Below are 20,437 nucleotides of genomic sequence, written 5' to 3'. Positions count from 1 at the left end.
TCACTATGAAATAGTCTAAAGTTGTGTGCCTCATTTTTTCCAAGATGAGTTAGACAATATGAATCCCACGCTCTAAAAAGAAGAGTTGTGATTTCTTTCCCATTTACTTTTGAAAATGAGCACAATTTTATCAGTGTAGCCTAAGTTATCTCTTAGCCTGCCTTAATAGAAATATTGTATCAAGACATCCTGGACATGCTGTACAGCTTCAGCCCCTCCAGTTCAACATATCACATTCCGAATGAGCACACCAGCATCAACAAAGACAACAGGCAAAGGGATTGAGAATCGAGATCAATGCCAGAGAAAAATGTATAAAGGAATTGGAACTATTAGCTTGGAACATACACACCAAGGCAGTGCCTGGTTGTGAGAGTTGTCTTCACATGACTCCTATGTTACCGAGATTCGATTGTTCTGTGTGATTCCTAGGGAGCTGGAAACAGGATAATGCACATAACTCAAAAGAAGAAAAACTTTGTCAAGTACTAGAAAGAACTTTATAGCAATCTAGAAGATGAAATGGTCTGTTTTTTTTTGGGGGGGGGAAGAAAAAACCTAGAATTGTCAGCAGCTGGATGTTTTGTAGCAGAAATTCCTACTTGGGAGATGATACTGAGTTGATCTAATGAAACAGAGGCTAGAAGATCATCCCAGCTTAAATATATAAAACAATTCCACCAGTGTAAAATTGTAAAATTATTCTCCTTGTACACACCAGTTTTATAGAATGATCCTTAAGTGACCTCTGGATACCCTTACACACACACACACACACACACACACATACACACACACACACACATATCCATAATGTTGGAAGGAGGACTCTCAAACCATCATACAAACCCTTTGTGCTCTGTTATTAATTCCATTACTTAAATAATATTAACATTTTCTTGCATTGGTTTTCTTCAAAAAAGCATTCTGCTGCTTGACCTACTTTATGTGGATTTTAATGCTTTAAAAGTTGAAAGAATGTGATACATAATGTATGGTAACGGTAATGTAATAAACTTTGTAAACGATTTATCTGGAACCTCCAACATTCTCTGCTACTTCTTTTATCCCTGGAATTCTGAGGATTTTTTTTTTTTAATTTTTGGAGCCTTTGCGTTGTTTTTGCTCACTGATTTTTACCAGTCTTTGTTGATTCAGTGTTACATGCTTAGGGACAATGTTAGTTGACATTCTAGTCCTTGCTAGAAGACAAAGTAAGCGGATTATGGTGCCTTCAGCTAGTAATCCTAACTACTTGGGAGATGCAGCAGGTGATTATGGTTCAAGGACAGCCCAGGAAAAGTTTTCCAGACTCTGTTTTAACCAGCGACTGGGTGTAGTGGCAGGCCTGTTATCCCAGCTATAGGGGAAAACAAAATGACTGGGCACAATGGACCTGTCTATCATTTCTAATGACACAGGAAAGCATGCATACAAGAACTGCAACCCCGTTCTGCTTGGCAAAAAGAGCAAGACGCTATCAATGTAAAAAGGGATGAAGGTATGGATCAGGTGGTGGGTACCTGCCTATCAGGCACGAGATACTGAGTGAGACTTCTAAACTTCTGACCAAGCATTACCCTAGCATCATAGAATTATTTTTCCATTCAATTCTGCTGGGACCCAGTAGAAGGTGGTTCTCTTTAATATTATGAATTTCTGCTGAGATATTGTTCAATTGTCTGAGTTATAATTATTATAATTTGCTTGGCCCTGAGAAAAAGTATAATTTTTCCCATATCATATATATGTGCATATATAAAACAATTCATGTTTTCATTGTATATTGTATACACACATATGGTAAAGTTCAGAAAGGTTAAGTACAAAGCACAACCTGTTATGCAAGGCACTACAACTATCTAAAGTTACCATTCATAAAACAAGGCTTTTTAAAAAGTTATTGTAAGTTTGCCTTTTTAAGTGTTTAATAATACTCATCCAATAAACTGCTTGTTTTACCCTGGGATGAAGCCGCATCTTTTTTTCTTTTAATTTGAAAAGCTACTGGGGTTGGTAGAATGTGTGGGAAGGCAACTACCACTAATGGGCAAGTCAATTGCAATAGGTTCCAAGAACACTTAATATGATAGTTGTCTCACAAAACTTTCTTCAAGACAGCTGTCATTGATTTGTATGTATGGGACTAATTAAAATGTTGACTATCTTTCAAGCTTAAATATGTTATGTGTGTCATTGAACTTTGATTTTTCTTATTTTCCCCATTTTATAAGCAAGGAAATTGAGTCCTAGAGTGATTGTAAGATTTTTCTCAAGGCCAGAGTTGGGAGATGGTGAGGGAAAGTGAGAGAAAACAAGGAAGGGGTAACACTGTTGGAAAATACATGTACTCATTACTGTACTTATGTAGCTGTAACCCCTTTGTATATCACATTTATAATAAAAAATATCTTTCCAAGATTATTCAGTTGGGAATATGAAATAGAATTCTATAAAGTAAAATGAAAGTAAAGGAATCTTTTTTTAAAAAATAAACACAATTAACTACACTTTCAAGTTTGCTTTTCTAAAAATTTTTAGGTAGAGTTTCATGCTACAGGATCATGCTGACCTTGAACTTGCTATTGTAGCTCAGCCTGGTCCTGATCTTGAACTTGCTATGAAGCCCATCTTGGCCTTGCACTTCCTTTCCTGCCTCAGCCTTTCAAGGGCTGGGATTATGGGAATACCCCTCTCTTCATGGCTTTTCTAAAATTATTTTATGCAGCTTATAACATGGGATACAAAGAGAAGTTACAGGAAGAAGATACTGAACAGTGAGGCCAAATATGAGAACAAGAAAAAAAGTGTTGACTTTTAAAATATTTAACCTAGGTAAACCAATAGTTGTTTATCGTTTATATCTCCACATTATAAAAAAATAAATTTTGTGAAAGCTGTGATTAATCCTATTCTTTTTCTTCTCATCTTTCCTTCCTTTCTTCATGGCCTGGCCACTGTCCCTGAACTTTCTGCTCAAGGCTAACACTCTACCATTTGAGCCACTGCGCCATTTCCAGCTCTTTGAGGGATGGATAACTGGAGATAAGAGCATCATGAGATTTTTTTGCCTGAGCTGGCTAAATTGTGATCCTCAGATCTCAACCTTCTTAGTAGCTAGGATTACAGAATGTTGCCTGGCTTCTCAATAGTTACTTTGAAATAAAATATTAAAAAACTAAAAGGTAAAATTTTAAGAATATTACATAGAAATTAGCAAAGAAGTTCTTTTCTTACTTAGTCTTGAGGCCTAAATCTATCATATGCTGGAGACTGGCACTCCATTGCTTTCCCCAGCAGCAGACAATTTTCCTTTTCTAACATCTGGAATGTACAAGTGCCTATCACATAGAACCCAATCAGTAAGTATTCTGCAAAAGAACATTGAGTAGGCCTGTAATACTACACAATATTCAATACAAACATACCACTAATAGGCACTATGTTTCCCAAAAGTGTGACTTTCCTAATTCTAAAGTTTGGGCTTGCAAAGAGTAACCTATACCTTTGCTCATCCATCCTGATCAGTTAGCATCTTGTACTGTTAGAAGTCTCCCAAGTAGAATGCAAGACCTGTGTTGCACACAGGTCTTGTGTAAGGTTCCACATTTAAATGGACTTTGAAAGACATTAAAATTGTACTTAATTTTGTTCTTGTGACTATATTCTTTATAACAATAAATCACAATCAAGAAGTGACATATTTTTATGTACTCATGAATGTGTATATACTAAAGGTTCCTGTTCATTTTACTAATAATGTTTGACATGACATAAGAGTCAAATGCTGTAGCTTTAAATAATTGTTCAAAGTGAAAAATAATCTGCCAAAAATCTCTTAGCAATGATAAAAAATAAACTATGTTTTCTTTGGTGGGGTTTTGGGGTTAAAAGTGAGGAGTGGGTTAGTCTTACGTATTTTTCAAGATATATCAATGTATACTAGCAATCATTTGATAATATTACACTTTGTGGCTAAATATAGTAATTCTTGGTGAATTTATTTTTTTCAAAAACAAGATCATAGTAAATTGCAAGTTTCTCCTCCAACTGCATTTTGTTCCTGGACTTATCATTTGGAAGAAAGGGTTAAGCTACTCAAATACTTTGCTGACTATTAAAAGTTTTAGATTTAAGTTTTCCCCCTCCCCCACTGGCATTCTGTACAGTATCAAGCAACCTATCTAAATTTTCCCTGCCTCATTTGTCTTATGGGTAAAATAATACTTAAGAGCTCAGAGCAGCGTAGTGTGACTAAAGAACACTTTCTTCCTTCTGTTAACTAGATGCTGAGAGTCATCACTATACCTCTTAATAGTATTATCTGAAAATACTGGATTTTGTGTCCTTTCCCTTAAAATGATTTTCACTTAAAATTAAGTATATTTCTAAATATCACTATTTTCTAAACATTCTAAAAAGATGTCATCAAGGAAATAAAAGGGCACTTGAAATATCTTCTTATTCAGGTTTTCTTTAACTTTTAAAGCCATGCATCTAGGCTATAAAACCGTATTGTTTACTTCATCTTCAAAATATTTGTGTTTAAGAATAATTCACAGTCTGATGGAACCTTACAAAAACATCTGTGTCCTCCGATAATATGCCTGGCACATAGTAGATGCTGAATAAACACTTAATGAAGGCAATCTGGGAAAAGCTGCTTATTTTAATCTTAAAATAAAAACTAAAATCAACTCTGAGAATTAGTGACTAAATAACGCTGAAGATTGCTCAACTAGTTAAATTAAGAGTTGAGGCTAAAATTTATTCCTCTTAATTTCTAGTTTTGGCTTTTCCCCCAGCAACCTGTTGACTTGCTTCTATCAGACTGTCAAATATAATCTTCCAAAGATGCATAGAGGAAAAAAAAATCAGGAAGACAGTTTCTCATGTCCACTATCTCCGAAGTCAACCCACAGATAGCATCCACATATGATGGGAAAGATGAAAGATAAAAGCCACATGAATGTGCATCCCCCACCCCACATATATATATATATATATATATATATATATATTTGTACCTTTATAAAATATGAATCTACTATAAATTCAACGAAAAGGCCTATTTTTAAAGCAAAGGGTCAACTGCCAGTCTTCCACACGTAATTCTACTTCATAGCACAGTTTGTGCATAGACAGCACAGGTGATCCAAGTCCTCTGAGCAGCTAAAAGCACACTGGCAATTTTAGTGAAATGTTTATCGTTATTTCTGGGTGTTGCATTTTTCTTTTCTTCTTCTGAATTTACCTACGATGGAGACACTAGCCACCCCAACACATGACAGCCCTAATAAACTTATCTTGCACTGTTTTGGCCTATGTGATAGCTGGCCCGTTGACAAAAGAAATTGAGGCGGATAAAAGCCTTTCTCGGCCACTTGTTAGCCAGACGAGGCTGTAAAATCATAACACAAAGCACGCCACTTTCATGGGGCACCACACAGCCGCGATCAGAAAAATCCCCCTCACTTCCATACCCAGTGGAGTTGTAGTTTATTACCATAACCCTCCCAAGTCAAAAGGACACCACTCTGAAGCCTGGCAACTTGGCAGAGACAGGGTTTTCCCCCCGACTGCCCTCCCTCCGCTGGGCCTCGCTACCTGTCCTCTCCTACTGTCTACAGGTCCCGAAGATTAGAAAATAGAAAAATGTGATGATCTTTGTGTGTCTCAGTAAAATGTGTGTATGTGTGCGTGTGTTTGGGTGTAACGGGCCTCCTGTTTGGCCGCGCGGCCTGTCCGTCAAGGCGCGGGCCAATGGCAGGCTGCCTTATATAAAATGAGTGTTTTCAGTCTCTCCGGGTTGCATGTACTGTATGTGGAGCAGCGTACAGTGGAGCGGAGGCAGAGCGGCTCCGCGAGCTCCCCTGCACTTTCCCATACAGGAGCCCCGGCTGGCCGCGGAGGGCGAGCTGCACACACGCCCTCGCGCCCGGCGAGCCCGCGAGGTAGGCGCCCCCCGGGCCCCGCGTCCCCGGCGGGCGCTCTCTCCGCACTTTCTGTTTTCCTCCTCACTTGCGAGCCGCGGGGCTGCAGCCCCAAGGACTCGGCGGCGGGAGCTGCGGCGGCGGCGGCGGCGGCAGCCGGTAGGGTGGACTTGAGGAAGGCGAGGGAACCCCGTGCGTCCGGACCGCCGCCGGCCGGCCGCCTCCCGGGGGGCACTTTCTCCCCCTCCGCCAAAACTTTGGGTCTGGCGAGGTGGGCCGGGGGGCGAGGGTGGCGGCGGCCGCGCCGGCGGGCCCGGGGGCGGCGGGGGGCGCGCGGGCAGTGCCCGGCGGGCGGGAGGCTGGGGGCCGGGCTGGGGAGCACTAGGCCAGCCGGTGCCAGGCTGCGTTTGCAACCAGCACCTCGCGGCGGGCGCACGGGGCTGCGCCGCCCGAGGGGGGCACGGAGCCGGGGCGCGGGGCTGAGCCACCCGGAGTGGGTGGGGGGGTGAGGAAAACACACACTCACGCACACTCACACACACACAAACAACAAAACAACCCCCTCCCAGCCCTCGCACCGGCGGACAGGGCGAGCGGGCGGGCTCGTGGCCGCCCGGGGAGCCCCAAACTTCCATCTCGGTGAAAGTACGTGGTGAGCCCCAGCTTCGGCTCGGGCTGCCCGGGGGAGGTGGGGCCTGGGCAGCCAGGGGCAGGGGAAGGAAGGTGCGGGAGCCCTGCCCTCCCTCCGTGGATTCACGGAGCCTTTTTCGTGTGCGTCGGTGACCGGGAAACAGCCAGCCCCGGTGGTGGCTCGTTCATCTGGAGAGTTGGGGTTGGGGTGTTCCGGGCCCTGCGGATCCGCGCCCTCTCACCCCCCACCTCCCCCCAGCCCTCACCAGACGCGCGGCGAGCAGAGAAAGTGTGGTTTTAGCCAGGAGGGAGGACTTGGTGGTGGTGGGGGGGGGAGAAGAAGGGAGAGGGGAAGAGAGAGGGAGGGGAGGGGGGAAGAGGGAGGGGAAGAGCGAGGGAGGGAGGGAGGAGGGAGGGGAGGGGGGAGAGGAGGAGGGAGGCTGTGTCAGGATTTTGCTTGAATGTGGGATTATGTTGTGTCAATAAGTTTGAGGTGGAGGGAGCGAGGCCGGGGGTGGGGGCGGAGGGGAGGAGGAAGGCCTTGGCTGCGAGAAAGTCTCGTTTCCGAAGGTAAGTTATGGCATGGCACGGTCGCGATGACAGAAAACTTGCAGATCCTTTATCCGGGGATGGGGTCGACGCCTGGGGAACGGGCTCCCCAGTGCTCCCGGAGCCACACTCGTGTTCCGCTGGCATTTGCTCGCGATCCGGGTCGCTTTAGTGAAATTACAGAAATCAGACTCGAGGTTTCTTTTCCTCCTCCTCCTCCACCACCACCTCCTCCACCTCGTCTCGCTCCCTCACCCTCAGCAACGTAGGATTTTTTAAAAAAATTGATTTATTTCGGGGGTGGGGTGGGGTTGGGGGGGTAATTGTCTGAAACTTCACGTAACTGAGACCGAACCCGAGTCTCGTAATTTTTTTTTTTTGCCAGAACCTCGAATCCTAGAATCGGGAACACGTTTCTGTGTGAAATATCCGCGATCGTTTTCTGCTAAATGAGGAAGGTAAAGCGAAACGATGCAAAAAGCGAAGACACAACATGTACGACAGAAGGGGGGGTGGGGAGAGAGAGAGAGAGAGAGAGAGAGAGAGAGAGAGAGAGAGAGAGAGAGAGAGAGAGAGAGAGAGAGAGAGAGAGAGAGAGAGAAGCTATTTTTTGCTTTCCTTTCTGTGGAAAGGAAAATAAAGCGTGCATTCCCCTTCCTTCCCAGTGTGTAGGGTCTAGTCGGTATTTTCACTGTCTGAGGACACATTAGTCCAGGTGGATCTTGTTGAAAAGTTTCTCGAGGTGGGGAGGAGGTGGGGGGAGCGGGGGAGGGGGGAGGTGGGTGGAGGTGGTGGGGGATGGGGACGGAGCGAGCTCTGCCTCGGTTAATGGTCATTGGCCTGGGGCTTTGAAACCATTGCCTGTCCTGCTAATGACACGTCCAGTTCTGGTCTCCCGGCCGCGGACTGGCGTGGTCGGGGGCTGGCTGACGAGGACCCAGGGTGCTTTCCCCGCGCGGGGACGGAGGGAGCTTCTCCACCATCCCTCGGGGTGACCCACTCGCGGCGTGGGTCCCCCTCCCACGCGCGTCCCTCCCTCCCCTTTCCTCCTCCTCCTTCCCCGGCCGCCTCCACCTCTGCTCCCTAGACTTTGGTAGCCAGTCGGCGGCCAGGGGGTGGCAGGGGATCCCTGGCGCCAAGGACCCCGCGCGGTCACCCCGAGCCCGGCCCCACGCGCGCCACGCCGCGTGGTCCAAGCCGGGAATGAGAGCTCGGGGCCGGGCTGCGGCGGCTGCGGTGCCTCCCACCCGGGGTGGGGGGCAGCCGAGGCAGTGGCGGCAGGATCTTCGGCGGGGCCGTGGCGAGGAGGAGGAGGAGGGTCGGGAGGAGGAGGAGGAACGCGAGAAGGAGGAGGAAGAGGAGGAGAGGGAGGCGTTTTCTGCCCAGACCGCCACCACTCCGAGCGGGCACCGGCGCAGGGACACCCCACTCGTTGCTCCTCCGTGGTGGAAAGGTGTTCCGCAGACTTTTTCTTTCTCTTCTTCTTCTTCGTTTACTCCCGGCGTGTGAGCTTTGCACTTCATCATCATCATTATTATTATTTTCCCTTCTCCCTCCTTCCCCAAAGCAAGATGGACTCTTTTTGCCTTTCTCTTTTCTCCCCGCTGCCTTTGGCTTCTGTCTTGTCAGCCTTTAAGATCGACATTTTGTACTAAGATGCAAACTTGATGGTGACCAGCAACAAAGCCAGGGTGGGATCCTTCCCCTCCCCTCTCCCCCCTCCTTCTCTCCCTCCGCGTTTCCAGGCTCCCCCCCACCCCGCCCCGACCTCCGGCGCCCCCCGCGCGCTCTCTCTCCACCTTGGGCTCTGGAGAAGGTGTTTTCTAGTTTGTGCCGATCGCCCATCTCGGGATTGTGAGCTGGAACGGGCTTTATTTTTATTTATGTTTTGGGGTGGTGGTGGTGGTGGTGGTGGCTGTGGCTGTCCAGGTCTGCCAGGCTGGAGGATGGTGGTACCTGGACAGGCTGCTTCCGCCGTGGCGCCTCCCCGCTGGCTCCCGGGCACGGTGAGGAGGCTCTCCGGACTGCCCGCCCATCGATCTCTGTGATTTGGTTTACTGGTGTATTTATCCTGGGGGCGGTGATCACTCGCGCAAGTTGATGAATGATCCCAGTGTGGGTTTGCTGTTTGCAGAATGGATCAACTTTCTGCTTTGTACCGACCAAGGGGGGCGGGGGTGGTGGTGGTGGTGGTGGTGGTGGTTAGGAAGTGAGGGTTGTGGAAAGACCCTATCCTGGAAAGCCAGCAGGGCTGCCACCCCCTATCCTCTGCCCTTTGAGTATGGGGAGCTGCTTTCTCTTGCTGGTCCCTACAGCTCTGGAGGGTGGAGAAAGGTAAGCAATTAGTGGGAGCATGGAGGGTGGGCCTTTGGCGTCTTCATAGATATTATAGGATGTGGGATCCTACTGTGGATGATGTACTGATACTATACCTTTATTTATACTTTATAGGGCAAAGGCTTTGCTGCTGTTCATCTTACTCCCGAATACTTCCCATTTACCTTCCTGGGTAAGTATGCAAACTGCTCATACCGGGAAGCTGGAGGACCATTAGTGGTGACGTAACAACTCTTATTCACATAAGAGGAGGATTTATTGGGGTTTGAAAGCCTCTCTCACCTTGTTTCTCATAGTAGAAGTCAGTTTATTTTTTTTAGTTTTTTTAGACCTCATTTCCAGGGTGTTATTATTAAGATAGTTTAAATGCTCACTTCTTGTTTATCTACAAGTGTCTTTTGAAAACCGAATTTCTGATAGGTATTTGAGTTGATAATGAAACTTTACACTGAGTTGAAAGCTTAATAAATATATTGGTACTATAGGAAGCTTGTAGTTTATGATGGGGATTATTTAAAAAACAAAAACAAAAACAGACCCCAAACCCAAATCAGCCCTAAAGAGCCATCATGCAGAAAGCTTCTTGCTTTTTCTCATCTCTCATCTTGAATAACCTGTGGATAGTAAAGGTTTTAAGTTGGAGAAGGTTGGATTGGACAGTGCAGTAGGTTTAGATTAAGTATATAAACTTAATTCAAAGCTGACTATAGTTTCTTCTTCTTTTTTTTTTTTTCTTTTGCCAGTCCTGGGGCTTGAACACAGGACCTGATCACTTCCCTTAGACACTTTTTGCTGAAGGCTAGCACTCTGCAACTTGAGCCAACAGTGCCACTTCCAGCCTTTTCTGTGTATGTGGATCCAGGGAATCGAACCCAGGATTTCATGCATGCTAGGCCAGCCTGCTACCACTAGGTCATGCTCCAGACCCTGATCATAGTTTCTTTCAAAGTTTACATTGGAGAAAGTAAGAGCATTTTAGTAGTCTGTAAAGTCTATATTAAAAAAAATGAAGAGTGGCTTTGAGATTAAATATCTTTTTTTCAAATACATAGCTTTTGAATAGAAAAAAAATCTGTAAAGTATATGATGGATAATTCTGAAAAGTTTGAGATGTAGATAAGAAGATTGTTGGCTGTAGTGAAAGGAAGATTTACAGAGCGTTTGAAACCACAGAATGAGCAGAAAACTAACTGGCAAGTTTGTCCCCCCCATTCAGGAATTCTTAGTTGCTGGTATGCTAAGAAAATGTTTTGAAATTGTTGAAATCAACTGGAATACTTTGTGATTTTACCAATATTAATGTGGAGGTTATGTTTTATGAATGATAATGAATCAAATTTAGTTTCCATGAAAGAAAATCTAATGATTTTTAAAAAAAATCTTTTTAGCTAGGTGAGATATTGTGTAACTTAATAAAACAGTATTAAAAAGAATTAAGATCAGGCCTTTGTAGTGGTCTTCACCTAGTTAGAAAATATTCTTTGGCAATAGCGGGGACTGTAGATAATGCAAAGTTCTGCATTCAACACTTTCACAGAATTTACATATTACATTATTCATAACTAGTTATTTTTGTACCAGGCCTTTGTGCTGTCCCTGAACTTTTTGCTTAAGGCTAACACTCTACCACTTCTAAAAGTTAGAAGCTCCACTTCTAACTTTTTTTTTTTTGCCAGTTGGGGCTTGGACTCAGGGCCTGAGCACTGTCCTTGGGCTTTCTCAAGGCTAGAGCTCTACCACTTGAGCCTCAGCACCACTTCTGGCTTTTTTTTTCTATGTATGTGGTACTGAGGAATTGAACCTGGGTCTTTGTGCATGCTAGGCAAGCATTCTATCACTAGGCCAAACTCCCGGCCCCTCCACTTCTAACTTTTTAATGGTTAATTGGAGATAAGAGTTCCTGGATGTTCCTGCCAGGGCTGGCTTCGAAAGGTCATCCTCAGATCTCAGCCTCCTGAGTAGCTAAGAATATAGTAGTGAGCACTGGTCCCAGGCAAGGTAGATCTTTTTTTTTATTTTTATTTTTTGGCCATTCCTGGGCTTAGCTCAGGGACAGAGCCCTGTCCTTAGATTTTCTTAAGGCTAGAGATCTACCACTTGAGCCTCAGCACCATTTCTGGCATATTTCTATGTATGTGGTACCGAGGAATCAAACCCTGGTCTGCATGCATGCTAGGCAAGCACTTTGCCAATAGTCCAAACTCCCGGCCCCGTTCTTTTTATTGGAAGTCTCATAATACATCACGTATAAAAAAGGCCAGTTGGAGTAGTCACAATGAGATTGTTCTTCGTAAGATGAATTTAGTGTACACCAAAGTGTGTGGATTTCAGTCATTTATTTTTTTCAACTTACTTAGAAAAAAAATTTTAATTTGCAGCATATAGAAGTAGTTTCAATATACACATTTTTATACATGTCACATACATTATTTTATTAACATCAGCAGACTTTTAATATTACTTTCCCTATGGATAAATACATGGCCAATTCAGAAATTAGCATAGAAATCAATATCAAAATGAAAGCAACCTGAAGAATTCTTGCATTCAATATTTTAAGTGATTGCTTCATTAAAACTGTATTTTCAGCAGTAGTCTTGCTCTTTGAAGTCAGAAGGTGGTTTTGATAGTATAAAACTTGAAGTGATGATTTTTATTGTTGTTTTGTGTGTGCCAGTACTAGGCTTAAGCTCAAGGCCTGTGCTCTTGGCACTCTACCACTTTAAACCATGCCTCCAGTTCACTCATGTTTGTTATATGGAGGGAATTTTGAGGAATTTTCTGCCTGGGCTGGCTTCAAATTATGATCCTTCAGGCCATAGCCTGCTGAGGGGCTAGAGATTACAAGGCATGAACCACTAGTGCCTTGCTTGGAGTGGAGATATTTAAAAATCACTGCCGATTCTTTAATTCCCATTTCTTGAATTGTGACTAGGAAATGTTTTTCTCTCCTTTCCATATCTCCCAACTTGAATCTTATCATAGTAAAATCAATTCTTGCTAAAATCTTTCAAAAAAGTTCCCTTGTTAATGAATTACTAGATATTTGCATATTAAATATATTTATTAGGTGTGAGGCTTACTTCTCCAAATAAGAATTTAAAGAAGTTAAAAAAAGAATTTAAAGAAGTTTGTGCTTCTCCGTTATCAAGTGTTTTCAAATTCCCATTTCATTATTCTGTAAATTTCTATTAAGTTCAGAAAGTAAAGCTTTAATTTGCATTTCATATTTAGTGCTATTACAAAGGTGCTCTCTGCTTTGTAGTGTTACATCTTTGGCCATATTAGAGTATTTTTAGGGAGACTTTCACCAGAGACTTAGATAATTTAGAAAGACAGGATTTTTAGTCTAAAAATGTCCATTTCATCATTGTATACACATTTTTAAAAGTGCCATCTTTTGCGATACTTAGATAACTTTGCTTTTAATAGGTCTGAAAGTGTGTAACTCAGAGCTACAATAATAAAAAGTTATCTTTTCAGTAAAATTAAGAAGCATTTCTAATTATTAGTCACTAACTATACTTAAAGTTTGTTTTATTATATGTTATGAAGAGTATAGATAAAAAGCACAAGCTATATTTTATAGTTTATCTTACTGTGCATATGTAGTTACCTTTATATTAGAAATCTTTAGGAAAGTAAATGTTTCACAGCTCAACTCTATTTGAAAAAAAAAAACAAACTGAAATAGTGTCATTACAAAGATACTTGTTTTGGTTATATTAACGGAAATCCCTAGATTATTGTTAGTGTCTTACAGAAATGTTGAAAATATTTACAGTGGTAATATTCAAATTAGCTTAGGGAAATTAATTTTGATAAATTTTCTTACCATAAGAGTGAAAAATTTGTAAATTACAATTTAAACTTTAACCTGCACTTAAGGAAAAGTTCTTTCCTTGAACTTTGGAAGTTTACCTTATATTTTCTTTTCTTTTTTTTTTTTTTTTAAAGTATTTTGATTTGACCACCCTGGGTAGTTTTAAAGTAGTTCTGAGTGATATTTCTCCCTTTTATTTTTAGTCAGATTCTTTATTCTCACTATGAGATGAAAACACACAACTTTAGCAAAACATAACTTCACTGCTTTGGTTTTGTCTTGTATCCTGTGGATAAATGAGATGCATGTAGTCCTCAGGCTATACTTTGAAAAAGAAATAAGGTAATCAGGACAAGGCTGACTGGAGTATACTTTCACTCAACATACATAGGTGATCACATTATCCTTCAGAAGGCAATTAGTGTTCCTTAATGCCAGTACACTGTATATCATTTTATTTTATTTTATTTATTTATTTTTTTTGCCAGTCCTGGGCTTGAGCTCAGGGCCTGAACACTGTCCTTGGACTTTCTCAAGGCTAGAGCTCTACCACTTGAGCCTCAGCACCACTTCTACCTTTTTTCTATGTATGTGGTACCGAGGAATCGAACCCGGGTCTTCATGCATGCTAGGCAAGCACTTTAACCACTAGGCCAAACTCCCGGCCCACTGTATATCATTTTAAAACTGTAGAGATTATCCTGAGAAGTGCCACACGTACTAATGAGGATTGTTCTCACTTTCTTTCAAAGAAAAAGATATGATAGGAATTGGAACTTAAAGGCCAAGTATACAAGGGTATGCCCAGGGACAATGCCTAGGTCCAGAGTTCAAGTCCCATGACGGAACCAATAAAAAAATCTGTCTACCTGGTACTGGTGGTTTATACCTAGCTACTCAGGAAACTGAGATGCCAGCAGGGAGGAAAGTTTGAGACTCTTCCCTCTAATTCAGCACCAAAAAACCCAGAAGTGGAGCAGTGACCCAAGTGGTAGAGCACTCACCTGAAGTAAAAAAGCTAGGGACAGCACTGGGTCCTGAGTTCAAACCTTAGAACTGATACCAGTCAATCAATCAATCTACCTAAAAGTATACATAGAAGATTGAGACTTAAAGGATTGAATACCATGAAGCATTATACACCTACCAGAAAACCAAGCAATATATGTGAATCAATTTGAGGATCTCGGTAGTTATATAACTTTACCTAGTAAGAAGGTTGTAAAAATGAATTATTACAAATGAGATGGATTTTATGAACTCCTAGAGAAATTTAAAATATTGTAAAACATTAATTAAATTAGAAATTAAACATGTTCTTCAGGTGATTATACTCTTAAGTGGAATAATGTCCTAAAAAGGACATGCAAGATTGTGTCTTTATAAAAATTATAGACAGGTAACTTCTGTACTGACCAAGTACATATGGTAAAAAAATGTTTTATATCCTAACTTCAAAAAAAGTGTCTTCTATTCCTATTTAATCTTTATAAACTGAATCTGTTTATTTTATTTCACAAAATGTAAGGACTGTCATCTACTAAATTGATTCTGTGACTTACAGGGTTTGGAAATCATCAGCCTCGAATGCTTTCTAAAACTGGAGGTGTCTAGACCCCATCATCAAATACTCTGATTTCCAGTGCCTGGGTTGGGTCCATGAACTTTTAGCTCATATAGCAGGTGATGCTGAAGTAGGTAGGCAGTCCGGAATAGGGATGGATGACTAAAAATTGAAGAGACATCAAGCTCTGAGTTCATTGTGGAGGTTGGTCCAGTTTCACCAATCTGGTGGCATTCAGTCAGCAAGATTGAAGTACTGATAGCGTCAATCATCCTTGGTAGATATTCCCAATGTAACACATTCAGTGCAAAAAGTACAGGTACAGCCAAAGAGCCCACTTCTGCTGCCCCAATTACTTACTAGTTTTCACTTCACGGGCTTCAAACTTACCATGTTTATGTATAAAGCAGATTTATTAGTATTTACCCTGTGATAGTATGAGAACTATGAAATACAGTAATATATAGAATGTCCACTATTTGTAGCCAGCCCTAAACATTTTTTTTTAAATTTTATAATTAGATCTCATTCTACTCCTACCCCTATGTTTGAAATTTCTTGAAACTACTTTTAATTTTTCTTTTCTCCCAAGTGATTTTTAATTTTGGCATCATAAGGCCCTGCTGCAATTTTGTGTGTATATATTTGTGTGTGTATGTGTATGTGTGTATGTGTGTGCTGGTCCTGGTGCTTGAACTCAAGGCCTGGGCACTGTCCCTGAACTTCATTTTACTCAGGGTTAACTGTCTATCACTTGAGCCATAGTGCTACTTCTGGCTTTTTTCTGAGTGGTTTCTTGGAGATAGTCTCAGGGATTTTCCTGCTCTGGCTGGTTTGAACCATCATCTTCAGATCTCAGCCTCCTGAGTAACTAGGATTCCAGGCGTGAGCCACTAGCATCTGGCATATTTTAAAAATTTTTAATTTATTTTAATTTATTTATTTTGTCAGTCGTGGGACTTGAACTCTGGACTGGGCATTGTCCCTGAGCTCTTCAGCTCAAGGCTACTGCCCTACCCCTTGAGCCACAGTGCCACTTCCGGTTTTCTGGTGGTTGATTAGAGACAAGAGTCTTATGGACTCCTGAGTAGCTAGGATCACAGGCATGAGCCAACACACCTGTTGACATTTTTTATTTCTTAATTTCTTTCTAGTGCTGGAGCTTGAACAAAGAGCCTCACTTGTTCATCTTGCTCACTTGGCTGATACTTTTCACTTGAACCACTTCCAGCTTGGCTTTTTGCTGGTTATTTTTGAAAATGTAGTCTTTTTGGACTTTTCTTCTTAGAGCTTTTTTTTTTTTTTTCAGTCTTGGGCTTTAGCTCACTCAGGGCCTGAGCATTGTCCTTGGACTTTCTCAAGGCTAGAGCGCTACCACTTGAGCCTCAGCACCATTTCTGGCTTTTTTATGTATGTGGTACTGAGGAATCCAACCCAGTTCTTTGGGCATGCTAGGCAAGCACTCTACCACTAGGCCAAACTCTCAGCCCTTTAGAGCTGGATCCTCTGGATCTCAGCCTCATGAGTAGTGAAGTTTATAGAAGTCACTAGCACTCTGTTTCTAGTGCATTTTGAACTTGACATTAGTTGCTTGACAGATACTTAGAAAAGAAATAAGAATAGCTGAGAGGAAAGAAAAGAAAAAAGAAATGCCACTGTGCTTCTTTGGTCTTAGGAAGTAGCTTTCCCAACTCTTTGAATAGGCCTAGCACATCTGAAGACAGCATAATTTATCTATGTCTACAAACCAGAGAAATATTTTCCCCATGTATAAACACGAATCACATGTGTCTTGGTGGAAGAACATTTGAGAACTAATGATCTAAGACATCCTAGTATGTATCATAGTCAGGAGAGAAAATCCTCGGTGTTGTCTGCTAACCACCTTGAAATAGAAAGCTTGTTCTATGTTATATAGTGTTTTCCTTCTTTTCTTTCTTTCTATCTCTTTTTTTATTTTTGGATATACTAGGGTTAAGGATTGTAGAACCCAAGGCCTTGTACATACAATATAAAGGTCTGTCACAGAACTTAATTCTTTGGCATGTGTTATGCCTATTTAAGAAAAATTTTTTTGGGGGGGTAACAGTTTTTTAGTTAAGTTTGGTGTGATAGACCATTTCTTTTTCTCTCAAGGAAAGAAATACAAGTGAGAATCATAAAATGAAATGTATGTTATACATACATAAAATTATAAAGTTCTACAGTACTTAACTATTCTAATTAATTGGGGACATTCCTTATAATCAGTATTTTCTGTGTCAAGTCATCAAATTTTAGAAGGATATATATACATGTGTGTATGTGTAAATATACATATATATATATATGTGGTGTTTGACAAATTACAGTGCAAAAAATAGACACCTAAGTAAAATAGGAAAAGAATAAGGGAAGATGAATGGGAAACACATCATCCACATCCTTGACATCTCAGTGCAAAAAACAAACGATGGGGAAAATGCAAAGTATGGTCAGATACAAAGAAAGTAAAGACTACTATAGGTGTCTGTTTCACATTAATGCACATTGCCTCTAAAAATAATTTATGTATGTATGTATGTATGTATTTATGCCAATCCTGGGTCTTTAACTCAGGACCTGAGCGATATCCTTTGGCTTTCTCAAGGCTAGACCTCTACCACTTGAGCCAAAGCACCCTTTCTGGCTTTCTTCTATATGTGGTACTGTGGAATTGAACCCCAGTCTTCGTGCATGCTAGGCAAGTAGACTACCACTAGGCCAAACTCCTGGCTTGTTTATTTTTTTATGTCTATCCTAGGAGCTGAACTCAGGGCCTGAGTACTGTCCCTTAATGTTTTTGCTCAAGTCTAGTGCTCTACTAGTGCTCTACTTCCACCTTTCTTTCTTTGCAATGAATAACTGGAAATGAAAATCTTATAGGCTTTCCCACCCAGGGACCCTTAGATCCCAGCCTCCTGAGTAGCTAGGATTATAATCATGAGCCACTGGCTCGTAGCTTTTTATTTTAAACTTGTGACAGTTTGCCATCAAAATTTATTTGGAATCAAGACTAGCCCAGACTGTCACAAAACTGTTTTAGGTATTTTTTTTTTCCTTTTCCTTTTTTCTTTTCTTTTTTTGCCAGTCCTAGGCCTTAAACTCAGGGCCTGGGCATTGTCCTTGGGCTCTCACTTGAGCCACAGCACCATTTCTGGCTTTTTCTATGTCTGTGGTACCAAGGAATCGAAACTGGATCTTTGTACATGCTAGGCAAGCACTCTACCACTAGGCCAAACTCCCGGCCCTGATTTAGGTAATTGTTAATGCCACTTAGAAACAATATTCACGTATTTTACTATAGAACTTGTAATATTTATTGTTTATTGTGAATTATCATCCTACATCTACCTAAGAGTAAAATATTATATGTACTATTGAAAAACTGCTTTATCTTGTCCTCTCTTTTTTCTTCTCTTCCTCCATCCTCCCTCTTTACTTCCTTTCTTCCTATCCCCACCCCCTTTTTGGGGGGAGGGGTACTGATACTGGGGCTTGAATTTAGGGCCTGCATGCTGTCTTTCAGAATTTTTCTTCACTCAAAGAAAGCACCCACTTTTTAAGCCACATCTCTCCTTCTAGCTTTTTACTGGTCAGTTGGAATAAGAATAATATATTTGTTTTTATGGTTAGACTAGCTAGTATTCATTTCATATAGACAAACTGTTATGCTAAAAAATTGTTTGTTGATAGCACTTTCATTATTTATTGACATGACACAATTCCTTGGTGTAAGAAGTTCACACAGATTAAGTAATTTAGAGGGAGTGTTTTTTTTTTGTTTTTTTTTTTTTTTTTAATAGCAATGTTGGTTCTTTTAGTACTAAAAAGGGGCAGAGGTTTTTTTTTTTTTTCTTTTTGAGACAGGCTTTTGCTATGGATTGTAGGCTGGCCTAAACTCTGGACCCTTTCGCTTTCATCCTCACCAGTACTGAAATTATAGTATTGCCACCTCCTAACCCATTGCTTTTCAGCTTTTAGTGCACCTCTCAAGACTTCCCAAATAAAGAGGTCTCATTGACTAGAAAAGGAATGTAAAGCCAAAACAAAATGACTGTCTATTCTATACTTCAATGTTAAACCTTGATTATCCTTTTTTTTGGGGGGGAGGTTAGGTTTTGGTGCTTGAACTCTGGGCCTTGGCCCTTTCCCTGTGCTCTTCAACTCAAGGATAGCACTCTATACCTTGAGCTACAGCGCCTCTTCAGGTTTTGTAGTAGTTAATTGGAGGTAAGAGTCTCTTGGACTTTCTTTCCTGGCCTGGCACTGAACCATGATTCTCAGATCTCAGCCTCCCGAGTAGGTAGGATTATAGGCGTGAGCCACCATTGTCCGGCCTTTAATTATCTTTTGAGTTTTGAAAGTTTCATTTTCTTTCTTTTCTCTCTTTTTTCTTCTTTCCCTTCCTTTATTTTTCTATCTTTTCCTTTAACTGATTGCATTCTCTCTCTCTCTCTCTCTCTCTCTCTCTCTCTCTCTCTCTCCCTCCCTCCCTCCCTCCCTCCCTCCCTCCCTCCCTCCCTCCCTCGCCCTCGCCCTCTCCATCTCCCTCTCCCTCCCCCCTTCTTCCCTCTATCTCTTTCTCTCCCCTCCTTCCCTCTTTCTCCCCTCATCTTTCCCTCTGTCTCTTCCCCCCCCCCTCTTTCTCTTTTTCTCTCTCTGTCTCTCCCTCTTTCATCTCTTCTTTTTTCCTGAGCCTCATATTCAGGACTGTGTATGTGTATCTGTGATATTACCTATAAATATTTTAGGATAGGAATATGGAATTGAAATTTCTTTTTAGCTTTTGATTTTCAGAGATCCCTAGCATTACCCATGTAACAAAATTGTGACTAAACTTTCCTTTATGTAAGTGTTAGTTAGGGATTATGGGGAACCTTTAGCAGAACTATGTGAAATAAAGAAATCTGTTGATTTCCTGGAATAAATTGGACCAAATTCCTTATCTGGTCATTTTTTTTTCCCCTCTAAGGTGGTAGAATAACAGCCTAATTTGATTTATAGTTCAGGGAAAGTTGAGTGTGTGTGTGTGTGTGTGTGTGTGTGTGTGTGTGTGTGTCTGTCTGTCTGTCTGTCTGTCTGTCTGTCTGTCTATATTTTAGTAGTTTCCCAGGTAGCATTATTATACATTAGAAGAAATGGAGAGAGATAATTTGGACTAAAAGCCAGCCTCTTTTGCTATGTAAGGTTTTAGTTTTGCTACTTTATTTTCCACAACTTCCAAATGAGAAATACCCCTATTTTAATAATGAGAAAAGTAAGTCTCAAGTTAACTTGTCTGAGGTCACACAGTAAGCGAGGTTGCTAGGCTTAGACTGCTTGTCTACACTGCACCACTGTCTCATGAGCCTTGTCTATATTTACCTGCCATTAGGGCTACATTCCAAGAAGCTAGAAATGAAAGGTTTGGGGCAATTCTTAGCCAAGATTTCCTCTTTTTTCCTTTCTCTCAAAAGAGAAATCTTATTTTGAAATGATAAGGCTAGAACTCTGTTCTTTATCACTTTTAAGAGAATTAGGTGAGAAAGTTTCTGACCCAAAGCTTATTATAAATTTTCACCTGTGAGATCATTGCCAATA

At 41.6% G+C, this 20,437-nt stretch overlaps 1 protein-coding gene across 2 annotated transcripts in view; it reads left to right on the top strand.

Moving 5' to 3' along the window:
* Positions 1-5,879: 5,879 nt before the first annotated feature.
* Positions 5,880-20,437, top strand: part of Bbx (BBX high mobility group box domain containing) — a 223,327-nt gene continuing 208,769 nt past the window's right edge. Inside the window, exons 1-2 of one of the 2 annotated variants that reach the window (XM_090346935.1) lie at positions 5,880-5,954; positions 9,564-9,621. The gene's annotated coding sequence lies outside the window, so the exon portion shown is untranslated. Of the gene's footprint in view, positions 5,955-7,494; positions 7,571-9,563; positions 9,622-20,437 lie in introns of those variants that run through there. The other variant, XM_090346928.1, reaches the window with a different exon arrangement.

The sequence above is a fragment of the Megascapheus bottae genome, chromosome 1 (assembly GCF_031878675.1).
Source record: "Megascapheus bottae isolate mThoBot1 chromosome 1, mThoBot2.hap1, whole genome shotgun sequence".
NCBI lineage: Eukaryota > Metazoa > Chordata > Mammalia > Rodentia > Geomyidae > Megascapheus > Megascapheus bottae.
This window is presented reverse-complemented; position numbering and strand designations above follow the sequence as displayed.